A 12,559-nucleotide genomic window follows, 5' to 3' on the forward strand; every position below is an offset into this window, starting at 1 on the left:
AATTAACAAGCCATTTATTAATCCAATAGGGTAAAATATTTATGTAACACAAAGTTCCTTGTTCTCAATGATTACAAATGCTCAAGGCTGTATTCATTAAATGAAAACCAAGTTATCACCAACAATTAGGAATCTAGTGTACTTGTTCATAAAAAAGAGACTAAGCCTCATATTGTCATTTTTCACCTGTGTACTGGTTTCAGGAGAAAGAGAAAAGTGACACGAGATCTCATTAAATGCACATGCCCTTAAAACAATACATGACCTTAGAGTTGGATCCCATTTGCTCTAGTTTCCTAACCACGTCCAATTTAGGCCTACCAGCAATGCAAGACAATGAACAAACACTGCTGATGGAGTGAGCACCTCTTAATTTTCAACCTACCCCTAAGACAGAGTCTCTCCTACTATGTAAGAAATTTTGAAGTCTTTAACTTTGTGTCAGTCATTTCTTTCAAATACTAACAAAGATGAACACGATACCTCTTAAATTTAATTACCCAGAGTTAAAAAAGATCTTGGAGCAAGGTATAGATTTCAGTAATTTTTACCTCAAATAATTAATTTATGACTCTGTAAAAACAAATTTAATTAGTAATGAAATGAGGGCAAGATCCCAAATGACTGAGAGGTAAAGTAACTTCACAGGAATGACAATAAAGCTGCCAAAGGGGTGAAGGTTCATCGGGCAGCTTGAGAATCTTGTCAGATGTGCGTGGGATTCACGTATGTCCTGGGGGTTCCACTGAAGCCCCAGAGAAGTTTAATTGGGGGAAGAAAATGAAACCACTGTGAGAAATCTTATTCCTCACACATAATATTCCACAGATGTTACACTTAAAACAATTAGTGTTGCATTTTAACAACTCAGGGATGGTGAAGAGTATAATCAAGAAATCAGGAGAGTTTCACAGAAATAATTCTAGTGATACTTAAAGTCCACAAATTTTGTAAATAAAAGCAGCATACTGGTAATACCAACTATAGTTTGACTTTAGACTTTGGGACATTCTATACTAAAAAAGCACTTAAAAGCCCAGTTGTCCTATATAAGTTCCAATATAAGTTGTCCTATATAAGTTGCATATTCTCTGTAGAATATGCAAATCTGGAATGAGAAAGATAAATAAAAAAGACAAGTGAGAAACCAGCAGCAATGTGGAAAGAAGGTACAGAGAACAGTTTGTGAAAGTAAATGTGTAACTGAGCACTTTTTTAATGTTTGAAGGCAGCATTTTTAATGTTTGTGACAAGGCAGCATTTTTAATGTTTGAAGTAGTCTCTTTTCTAATTTTCATACCTTATGATCTGGGTATAATTGATATCTCCACTTTGCATATGAGCAAACTGAGAAACGGGAAGGCTCAGTAACTTCTCCAGATCACCATTATTAAGTGGCAGAGCTGGGGTTTGAGCCTTTTATCTGACCTCAGAGTCCACACATGACCTCAGAGTCTTGACACATGACAGAGGGTGGGAGGGTATTCGTCCTCTAAAATTTCACTTTCTCTGGAGTTGACTGTTAAGGGAAACAGGATTAGCCTGACTGGCATGGCATGTTCTTTTGAAATTGGCAGACTTCTCTAATGCAATGTCTGCTTGTAGTTTGCGAAGTGATCACTAGAGGGGCACTTGTCCAAGTTCACGTTTTAAAGGGACCTCTAGCACAGAGGACAGAAATGAGGAAACAAAACCAGGTTAAGCGTTCCTTTTGTAAAAATATTGCTCTTTAGCAACTTGCAGTTTTAATTTAGATGAATCATAACCAAGAAAATACAATCTCTCTTTGTCTTTGGAAGGACCATTCATTTTCGGTTTTTCAATAATCCAGATTAGGTCTCATTTTGTGGTAATGTGTGTCTTACTGTATATATCTATTACACTATAAATTCTTTAAGGGAAAAGACAACATTCTTTTCACTCATATAACAAATATCTCCTGCAGTGCTAAGCACAGAGCCTTGTTAATAGATCAATGTATATTTCCAAATGAAATAAAATACACTTTAATCAAAATTTAAGGGAAGAGAAGACAGACTAAGAAAAACATATGCACAGATAGTTACTGTATAAAATGTCACTAGTCCCCACTAGGTTTCAAACAATGATGACTTTGCTCTTTGCTCATTTACAGTAGTTTTGGGCTATCCAAAGACTGACTAAATTCTTCTTTGACGTTTAGCATTTATCATTAGGTTGACTGATACATCTTCCCTATTTAAAGCCTTAGAGGGGCCCACTGAATCTCCTAGGTCTGCTGTTATTGCCTGTCCAGTGTGCACTCCACTTTTACTTGTGGCATGGACCCCTTCCTCAGTATGAGGAGTTCTGAATTACCCTAGCCAGCTCTGGTTTTCCTTTCCCTATGTCAGCTAGATCATTTGTCTGATCAAGCATTAATCTCTTCCCTTTCCTGGATTCCCAATGGGCATATATCTGTCAGAACTCCAACCCCAGTAACCACTCCCTCTCCATTCTTTCTTGCTGAAAGCCTAATGTGTGGGTTACAACCAGCTCTGATTCCATCAGTCTCAGTTAGAAATTTTAAACACTGATTCCAGACTTTTCTTTTGAACATTCCAGAACATTTTAAAACATGTATAGCATGCATATTGGCAATTTCCTCAGAGCCTGAAAAGCAGATGGTTTGATCAAAGGAAAAATATGACCTCACTCTCTGCCAGCAATTCTTACGTGAACTGAAAATAAATTACTAGAATTCCATCAGTCACTCAGGAATGAGTCTTATTACTTGACAGTAATATTAACTAAATGACAGGGCAAGAACTGAGGGCAGATAACATAAACTTGGACAAAGTGCCCTGTCATTTCATTCTGATTCTGAAGCCACACTACTTAGGTGCTGCTTGACTGGGTGGATAGGGGCCAACCGTGGACTTCTGGGTCTAACAACCTGTGGCTCTATAATTTGCTTTGTATCTAATGATTGATCTTTGGGCTTCCTCTATTAAGAATGGATTAGATGGTGCCTGTCTGTAGCATGAACATGAGGTACACCAGATTATTCCCGATGTTGATTTTGACTTTTCCAAACATCACAGATACTCAGAAATGACAGACTGTGAGGGCTTCTGCAGACATTTGTCAGAAACTCCATCATGGCTGCATTACTCCCTTATTCACTGAGTCAGTAGAAGAGAGGGAAGGGGGGAAGGAACATGACTGACTTTTTTTTTCTAAAGAGCAGAGACATATTGACTCCTAGCTCAAAAATAGACAGTTCTATTTGTTGTTCGGAAGCAGTTGCCCCATCTCTGCATCTGTCGCAAATTGGGGCTGGGGGAAGGGAGCAATTCCCAATGTTAATGTGTTCTCATGGTTCTTTCTGGAGGACAGCAAGTTGCTTTCAAACCTTTCATAAATTACTATTGGCAGCCCATCTGGATTAGGAGCTGAACCAGATGGTAAGTACTTGACAGCTTACTCTCTCATCCGAAGGAATCAGCTGATCATAGTTTTTCTTTTTGTCTATGAACAAATTATACTCTGAAAATGGGGAAAAAATATTTTCCTTATCCATAGCTTGCTGCTTCTTTTGACAGGGACCCAAACAGTGCCCTTTCATGCTTATGATCTTTATTTTGGAGGAAATAATGCCTACTCTCTGGTTTTTATCCCTACTTTGAAAAAAGTGCTATTCATACTGTAGAAGTGAAATGTATGTCTTTACAAATTTTTTTTCTGACTCAAGTTATATACACTACCAATCCCTCACCACCAAAATGTAGATAAGTGAGGCTTAAAGTACAGGTCTCCTGGGTTCTGGTCCAGATGCTTGCAGAGATAGCCACAAGCTCCAGTCCTAGGAGGACACAGCAAAATATGTCCTGTGTGAAGGGCACCATAGCTAGGATTCTACCTGAAATCAAAAGGGATGGTGTTCTTTCTCCTTGCAAAAGAAGGTTGAAAAACGCTATAGCCAACTGGTACTGAGGCCAAGAATCAGACACATCAGGAGACTCAGGAAGCCCACCCCACCTTCTGCTGCATCTCTAGAAACCACAGCATCTCTGCGGGTGGCCCTGATCAAACAGCACAGGCTAGACTGGAGACACTGAATGCAGGTGGAAGTTACTTCAAAGCTGGTAAGGAGGGAAGAGCAGAGAGGAGAGAAGAAAGCAGGGAAAATAACCCTTCTCCTCCAGGTGAGAGTACAATCTAAAATTTCAAGACACATGAGGAGTATAAATCTTAAGAAAAGACATTCAACAATCAAGAAAGAAGTGTACTCAATCTGAAACAAAGCAAGTAGCGCAATCTGAAGATGACTTCAACATAACTGAGATCATTAGCAAGACAAAGAAAAAACCAACACCCATAATAAAAGAATAAGAAACTCTGAAACAAAAACAGTCAGAACTAAAACAAAAGTAGATATAAAAAATGAGTTAGAAATCCCAGAAATAAAATCAATATGGTTATGAAAACTGGAGAAAAAAATCAACAAAAGAGATCAATGTGAGGGAGTCAATGAGAGTAAGATGCAAAGAGGATAGGTCAGAGTCCTGGAAGACAGACCCAGAGGCCCCAGCATTCTCTGCCAAGAGTTAAAGAAGAGAAAAGAGGGAATAACAACAAATCAATAGTTAAAGAGATAATTGCTGAAAATTTTCCATAATTGATGACACAAATCCTCAGATAAAAAGGGCATGGCAAGAACTAAAGAGACCAATATTCTCATTTAAGATAATTTGGAAAATATGAAATTACATTTTAATGTGTTTCTTTCTAAAAAAGTGTTTCTCTTTGCAGCCCTTTTCTCCCTGCAAAGTTAGAATGGTGCTCTCTACACACCTGCTTCGCCCACTTAACATTATATGGTAAGGATACTCTCTGTCTTCAAATAATCCTCAAAAACACACTTTCTATATTGGCTCAGAATATTCCATGATGTGCCTGCCCTCAAACTATTTGAACATTTCCTGATTTTCTGGAAATATTTAGGTTGTTTTTCAGGTTTGCACTATTCTAAACAGCACCATGATGGGCATTTTATTCATAAATAGGCCCACTCACTTTTCTCCCTTACTCTTTCCTGTGTTGTTGTTGTTTTTCTCTCTAATATGAGAGGACTTCTTTTCAGTCATCCATCACACATATTTCTGCCTCTTTAGTCGGAGTTTCTCTGTGGACTCCATAACCCCAGGCCTTCTTCCTCTGGCATTCTTGCTACTTCCACATCACACCATCAACAGCATACATGAACAAATTCATACTGTAATGAATGACTTCTAGATATGTGACAAGAACCTAATCTAATTACTTCCAGATGCAAGGGAAAGTGTGAACTTAGGATGTCTTCCGTACTAACAGTTTCAGAATTATAAAAGCATTGACAATGTTACCAGACCCAGCTTACAGTTACAACATTTACTCAACCCCTAAAAGGTACAATTTAATATACACTTGAAAATATTTGGAAAGTGGCTGAGTTAACAATTACCTTAAGAACTCAACTTTGTAATATCCTAAATTTCAGTATCTGACATTTACCATCTAAATGCATTATCAAACTTGTTTTTGTTTTCTTTTAAGTTATTTTAAGTCCTTAAATGTTTGGTAGAATTCCAGTAAATACAACCATAGATAACTCTACCAGGAAAAGGAAACTTCTGTTTTTGTTTCTTTGTTTTGTTTTGTTTTGTTGGAGGGTGGGGATTGTTTTTGTTTGTTTTCCACTTAGGATATTTTAAAATATTTTTACTATGATAAAATCTTTCTTTTAATATCATACCAGCACCATAACATTTCAAATCAAGCCACCTAGTTTGTAAATACTAAGATAAGGAACATAAAAAAGGTTTCCTACATGATTGACCTTGAAGGCTGACCTGAAAATGATGTCATGAGCTAGGAGGGGAGACAACACTGTTACAAATCCAACAACTAAAGAATGATTCAGAACACCACAGAATGAAAAGTGAAGCCAGGAGGTAGAGCTGACTAATACAAAGGAATTCAAAAAGTATTGTATGGTAGATACTGATTCTGTTCATCCTGGCTAGATGCAGAGCCTTCATCCATGTCAGATTATCAAATTCAACAGTGGCCTTCTCAAGTCCTTCCCGTGACCTATCCTGATCCTAGAAGCTAGGAATTGTGTCTCCCTTCTCTGAAGAGGTGGCCCCAACACCCACTGTCCCCATGGTTTCCTCATGCCTCATGCACACTCCCTGGATGTGTTATTCCCTGACTAGCCTCTAGTAACATTCTTGAGATTCAGGGCCAGGTTTATATATCTTTGACTACCCTTGAAGCTTGGTGCTGGCATGTCAATGTGATGCCTATATGTACACTGAACAACTTTTTAAATAAACTGAAAGAAAAAACTTTGCAGGGAAGGGCAGACTGGAGTTGAAGCTAGCAGATAGGTGGAGTACATTGTCACATTTTAAGCATGCTAGAATACAAAAAGAATCCACGTGATCAGGCTTTTTGTTATTGATTAAAGTTCAATGAAAGGAATAGACAGAGCTAGAAAACTGACATAGTGGTTCAGACCTGCATTCTAGTACTCACTTTACCTCTTACTACCATGTGACTGATAATAGGGAAAGTTATTGAATCTCTCTGTGCCCTAGCTTCCTCCTTTGCAAAATAGAGACCATGATAATAACAGTACCTATATCACATGGTGGTTTTAGGGACTAAAACTTTTAATTTATATAAAGCACACAAATGCTTGCCATTGTTGCCAATGAGTGTTTGAATACAGTCTAACTCCTACCTACTCTGATGCTATTTCATGCCCTTCTCTACTGTCTCCATCTCTTCCAGTCACACTCTACACACCCTTCTGTTACATCTCTGTGTTGCTCTGCTAGGTCCATTCATCTCCAAGCTATTTGCATGGTAGCTCCTTCTTCTTGAAGATTCTGTCCCTGACTACAGTGTCTACCATGGTCCCCTGCCCACAGTGACTCTCTATCCCATTTCACTTTTACATTTTTTTCAGAGTACTCATTGGTGTATAAGAACATCTCATTTTTTGATTTAGCTATTGGTTGGCTATTTATTCCCACTAGAATATAAACAGCATGAGGGAAGACATTCCACCTACTACATTAGATGCATGGGAGCACCTGATTTATAAAAGATGCTCAATAATATTTTTGGAATAAATAAATGAATAAATGAATGAACCATGTCTGGTCTAAAATTCATCACCATTCATAACATGAACCAAGAGAGGTAGTGGTAGCCAACATAATGAAAATTGTGAAAATAGAATGCAAAATCCCAATGAACTCCTATTTTTAATTTTTTGTAAAATACAAAAATATGAAGATTAACATTAAATAAGCAATGAGTGTTAGATCAAAACAGACAGCACTTACGGTTATGCCACAGCAACCTATTCAGTCAGGATGAGGTTTAAAGCTTAAATTCTACAAGGTAGAATGAAAACTGGTAGATACAGTCTTTTATGCAAAGATAGAAATTGAGTCAATATGGAAGCAAGTTTAAGTTAATTTTAGTTAATTTTAAGTTAATTTTAGTAAACATGAAAAGGCAAATGGATATTGCACAAGATGGCCTTATATGGTTTTTAGCTTTGAATTGGTAGCTACACAGAGAAAAAAGAGATTCCTTGTTTTTGTCCAATTATAGAAAACTTCACCTTCATATCAGGTCTCCAACCCAGTATTTCCAATCACCACAGCTTTCTATGGCTTAATCAATGCAGAATTCTACTTGGTAGCAGGCCTCCTTTGGTCTATCTTTAGACTTGCCCGCTCAAAGATTGTGTCAAGCAAAGCTTAGGAAGAGGTGAGAGGTGCTGGAAGCCAGGCTTCCTTCCTGTAGCCAAGCTTCAACTTCCTTTAAGTCTAAGTGTGACCATTATCAGATGCAGTAACTTGTATCATAACTAAGTGAAAATGAATTTGCTAAAATGTCTTTAAAATTAAAGTATATTTAGGTTATATGACAGATATTAAACTCTGAAAAGATAATAAATTATTTAGCAATGATTCAGAGTTATCACCCAAATACAGGGAGAAAATAGAAAGGTAAGGAAACATGTAAACAACCATTATTTATTTTGTGAGGCTGCTCCAACTTCAAAGGGTTTTGATTTCAGTATAGAAAAACAGTGTGGATCTGTTCCTCATAAGGTAATAGTTACAAGAAAATAATGACAAGGGTCTCAAATTTACTGGGAAGCATCATCTCTGAGAAATGTGAACTTCTGAAGTCATATTTTATTGACTAACAGGAAAAAAAATTAGATCTAAGGGTCTCTGAAATTCCTATCTGCCTGCCCCAACACTAAATTTTGTCTTTTATTACCTTAAGATAAATGTGTATATGACCTATTTCAAATATAACCTTCCCCAGTTCATGAAAATGAGTATGATTTGGTACAGCTGACTCTATTGGAATTGTTTGCAACAACCATGTGACTCTTAGTATTTTCTCTTAAAACTCTTCGTAGAGAAGGTTAAAAAAAGGTAAACCAATTGCTAAGAGTAGTGCTGTTTCATTTGATTAAAACAAAAAACAAAAACAAATCCTCTAAGAAGTGTACATCTCCATTTTACAGATGAGGGAACAGGTTCAGAGAAGTTAAGTTTAAAAGTCATGGCATCACGGGGTGCCTGGGTGGCTCAGTCGGTTTGGTTCAGGTCATGATTTCAGGGTTTGTGAATTTGATTCCCACATTGGGCTCTGTGCTAACAGCTTGGAGCCTGGAGTTTGCTTTGGATTCTGTGTCTCCCTGTCTCTCCCCCTCCCCCACTCAGACTCTCTCTCTCTCTCTCTCTCTCTCTCTCTCTCTGTCTCAAAAATAAATAAAAACATTAATTAAAAAAATAAATAAATAAAAGTCATGACATCATTTTGACCCTAAGAATGCATAAAGCAAAATCCCCTTGATGCTAAAGTTTCTTACCCATCTGAGTTTTTAAATGTGTGATAGTGGGGACCTTAGTGTTTTATGTCCTAGCAGTGTGCTGGCATTCAGAAGTCTAGGAAGCCCACTGTGATGTCCAGTGACATGTAGTTTCCTCTGTTGAAATTTGTAGTATGTTTATTTTCACGGCCAGTTTTCTAAACTCCACCTTCACTTTCAAGTGGCTGCAACTTGAAATCTTATTTTTAGGTTCTCTTCTTTCCTATGATTGGTGACCCACATCGTTGAACAGATGAATCATTAGATGAGGAAAGGAAGCAAGTCTCAAATGTCATGCACAGGACTGAGGTCAGTAGCTATGTGGGGTTTAGTTTGCTACCAAGACTCTAATGCATTTCAATTCAGTTTTTAATGGATTTCTATTCTACATCTACCTTCTGAATCAAAAATGTCCTTTGCCAAGTAACAATTTCACTTTAGCTTCAGTTCCTCCTGCAAAGTGGAAAATAGGATGGATTTGTAAACTATTGTGAAATCTTAGGAACCAAGGAAACTTTGGAACTACTATGAAAGCTCATCTGTCTAGGATTTAGACAGAAACCATACTGCTAATATTTTTTTTTAAAACCCAGTTACCTAACCATTTAAATTCAAGTTTCTTGAAATGGTCCCTAGCTATTGCTTCTTATATTAAGACTCAGTCTGAAGCTTGAAGAAAAGAACTATTCACCTTCACCTTCAAAAAAACAATATATATATATGTGAATTAAGAGTGGAAAAAACAAAGAAGGCAGAAAGAATGAGACTAACTAAATAAATAAACATGTCCACCATGACAAAGTGCATGGCCAAAAGTATCACTAAAACCCTGAAAACAGAATACAGTATAAAATACAAGCACTTTCCCTTTTATATTTATGTATTGAAGATAAAACATTACTAATTAGAGCAAACGGGATAAAGTTTAAGAGTACTAAATTGTGACCAGCTTTCTAACTCTAGGAGCTAAGCATCAAAACTAAAAGGGAACTTCAGTTTCTGGCCAGCAGCAGGGACTAGAGTTACCCTCCCCCCTTAAACGACTAGAATGGGCAAACTATATGAAACAAGAGTTCTCAGACATTTAACAACAGGTAGCACGAGACAATGATCCCCGAGAGAAGGGAAATGAGTAAGATATGCCTATGATTACATCAGCTTACTGCCTGAGAGGCAATTTCCAGACCAAAGCTCAGGGAGGTAGAACCCAAAGACAGCCCAGGGGTCTTGCTGAGTTGAGGAAACAAAGCTCACACTTTGGGAGGCCAAAGCACCTAGAATTTCTGGGGCAGTGTACCAGATACAGACCTCCAAAGATCTAGGGAAGGGTGTTTAGCTGCCTCCTGATCTACCCATGCATGAAAGGAAACTGGCCAAGGCAGTACTGCAAGTAAAGAGTAGCCTAAACAGAGAAAACAGTGTCTGTGATTTGAGACTCATTTGTGAAACTGAAATGGGACCATTCCCCAGTTCTAACTAGAGAACTCAATACTTAATCCTATCATCACATGACTCAGATCAGCGTCCAACATGTACCCTGGTACCCTGAGTCCAGGCACCCCATAGAATATCTTTTGCATGGTCCAAGACGCATATACATTCTGGGAGACTGGACCTTTAAACAGTAGAGAAGAGAAAGGAGCTCTTGTGCCCACAATTTGGGGCCAGACATGGGGGTGCTGGGGCTCCTGAAACAGAGCAGACACACCATTACCAGATGTATGGGTTGGAGTTAAAGTAAAGAAACTTAGTAGCTACAGTTGTTAGTTTTTAAAAGGGGAGAACCATCTGCCTTTCTGGTAGCCTCAGCTGTTTGGCTCCTGTTGGAAGATCTTGGATTATTTCTGATCTTGGCTTTGCATGGTCCCATAGTAACCATCACAAGCTCTGACTAAATACCTCCATCCAGATTCAGACTGTCTTCTGAAAAGAAAATTCCCTAAACCCAAACTCACCAAATCAACACTTTTAAACACATCTAAAATAGAGCAGAATGAAGATTTAAATAGAAATAAGGTAATTTTACCACTTCTGACCTATTTAATTATTCTTCAATTTTAATGTCTGTTTTTTAGGAAGATTGTGGATACGAAAGATAAACAACTGGGTTTATCTCATTTGCAAAAATCTTTTTGTCTCGCTCTGTCAAAATGTAAGCCCTGCCTTTATTTCTTCCTGAGTGATACGTGTTCCATCATCTGCCCCAGCATCTCCCTTTGTCTTCCAATCCCTATTCTTTCTCATACGTTCCCACAGCATCCTCTTTCTGTTTCTCAAAGTCCTTATCTCTCCTCATTTCCTCCCAGATCTAAACTCACACTGATACACTCACCAAAGGCATTCATAAAAACAACCTGCCCTAGCACACTGGTTAGGAATGTGGAGTCTAGGGATACAGGGGTGCTGGTTCAAAGGGGCACATGCACCCCAATGTTTATAGCATAACTACAGACAATAGCCAAAGTATGCAAAGAGCCCAAATGCCCATCAATGGATGAATGAATAAAGAGGATGTGGTATATATATACAATGGAGTATTACTTGGCAATCAAAAAGAATGAAATCTTGCCATTTGCAACTACGTGGATGGAACTAGAGGGTATTATGTTAAGTGAAATTAGTCAGAGAAAGACAAATATCATATGACTTCACTCATATGAGGACTTTAAGACACAGAACAGATGAACACAAGAGAAGGGAAGCAAAAATAATATAAAAACAGGGAGGGGGACAAAACACAAGAGACTCTTAAATATGGAGAACAAACAGAGGGTTACTGGAGGGGTTGTGGGAGGGGAGATGGGCTAAATGGGTAAGGGGAATTAAGGCATCTACTCCCGAAATCACTGTTGTACTATATGCTAACTAACTTGGATGTAAATTTTTTTAAAAATGTGGAGTCTAGGGCCCATGCTCTTGGATTCAAATTCTGACTCTGTCATTAACTGCCTGTGTGACCTTCTGCAAGTTATTTAACCTCTCTGTGTCTCAGTTACTCATAAAAAGGAGACCATTAATAGTGCAAGGTCCCTTCCTTATCTGCAGATTTGTTCTGTAGTTTTAGTTACCCATGGTCAACCATGGTCCAGAACACAATCCTCCTTCTGACATATCATCAGAAGGTTAATAGCAGCCTGAATACTATGTCACAATGCCTATGTAATTCACCTCATTTCATCTCACCTTGTAGGCATTTATCATCTCACATCATCACAAGAAGGGTGAATACAGTACAATAAGATATTTTGAGAAAGAGTGAGGAATCGCATTCATATAACTTTTATTATAGTACATTGTTATAATTGTTCTATTTTATTATTAGTGATCATTGTTAATCCCTTACTATGCCTAATTTATAAATTAACTTTTATCATAGGTATGTATGTATTGGAAAAAACATAATATATATAGGGTTGGGCACTATCTGTGGTTTCAGGCACCCACTGAGGGGACGTACTCCCCCATGGGTAAAGGGGGGACTACTCTGTGTGTCTTGTAGAGCTGCTGTGAGGATTAATGCCACAATGTTCCTAAACTTCTTGGCACAGTGCCTGGCACATGATGGGCTCTCAGGTTTTCAAAAAGTGAGCTATTGTTATTATTAATAATGTCACCTTTTATTTGGGATTTTGCTTGGTGAGCCAC

General features: G+C 37.9%; 1 protein-coding gene across 3 annotated transcripts in view; it reads right to left on the reverse strand.

Annotated features, from left to right (window-relative positions):
• CCDC141 (coiled-coil domain containing 141) overlaps window positions 1-12,559 on the reverse strand; it is a 226,154-nt gene that overhangs the window by 61,690 nt on the left and 151,905 nt on the right. The gene's annotated exons all lie outside the window — the stretch shown is intronic.

This window comes from Panthera tigris, chromosome C1 (assembly GCF_018350195.1).
Source record: "Panthera tigris isolate Pti1 chromosome C1, P.tigris_Pti1_mat1.1, whole genome shotgun sequence".
NCBI classification, from domain to species: domain Eukaryota; kingdom Metazoa; phylum Chordata; class Mammalia; order Carnivora; family Felidae; genus Panthera; species Panthera tigris.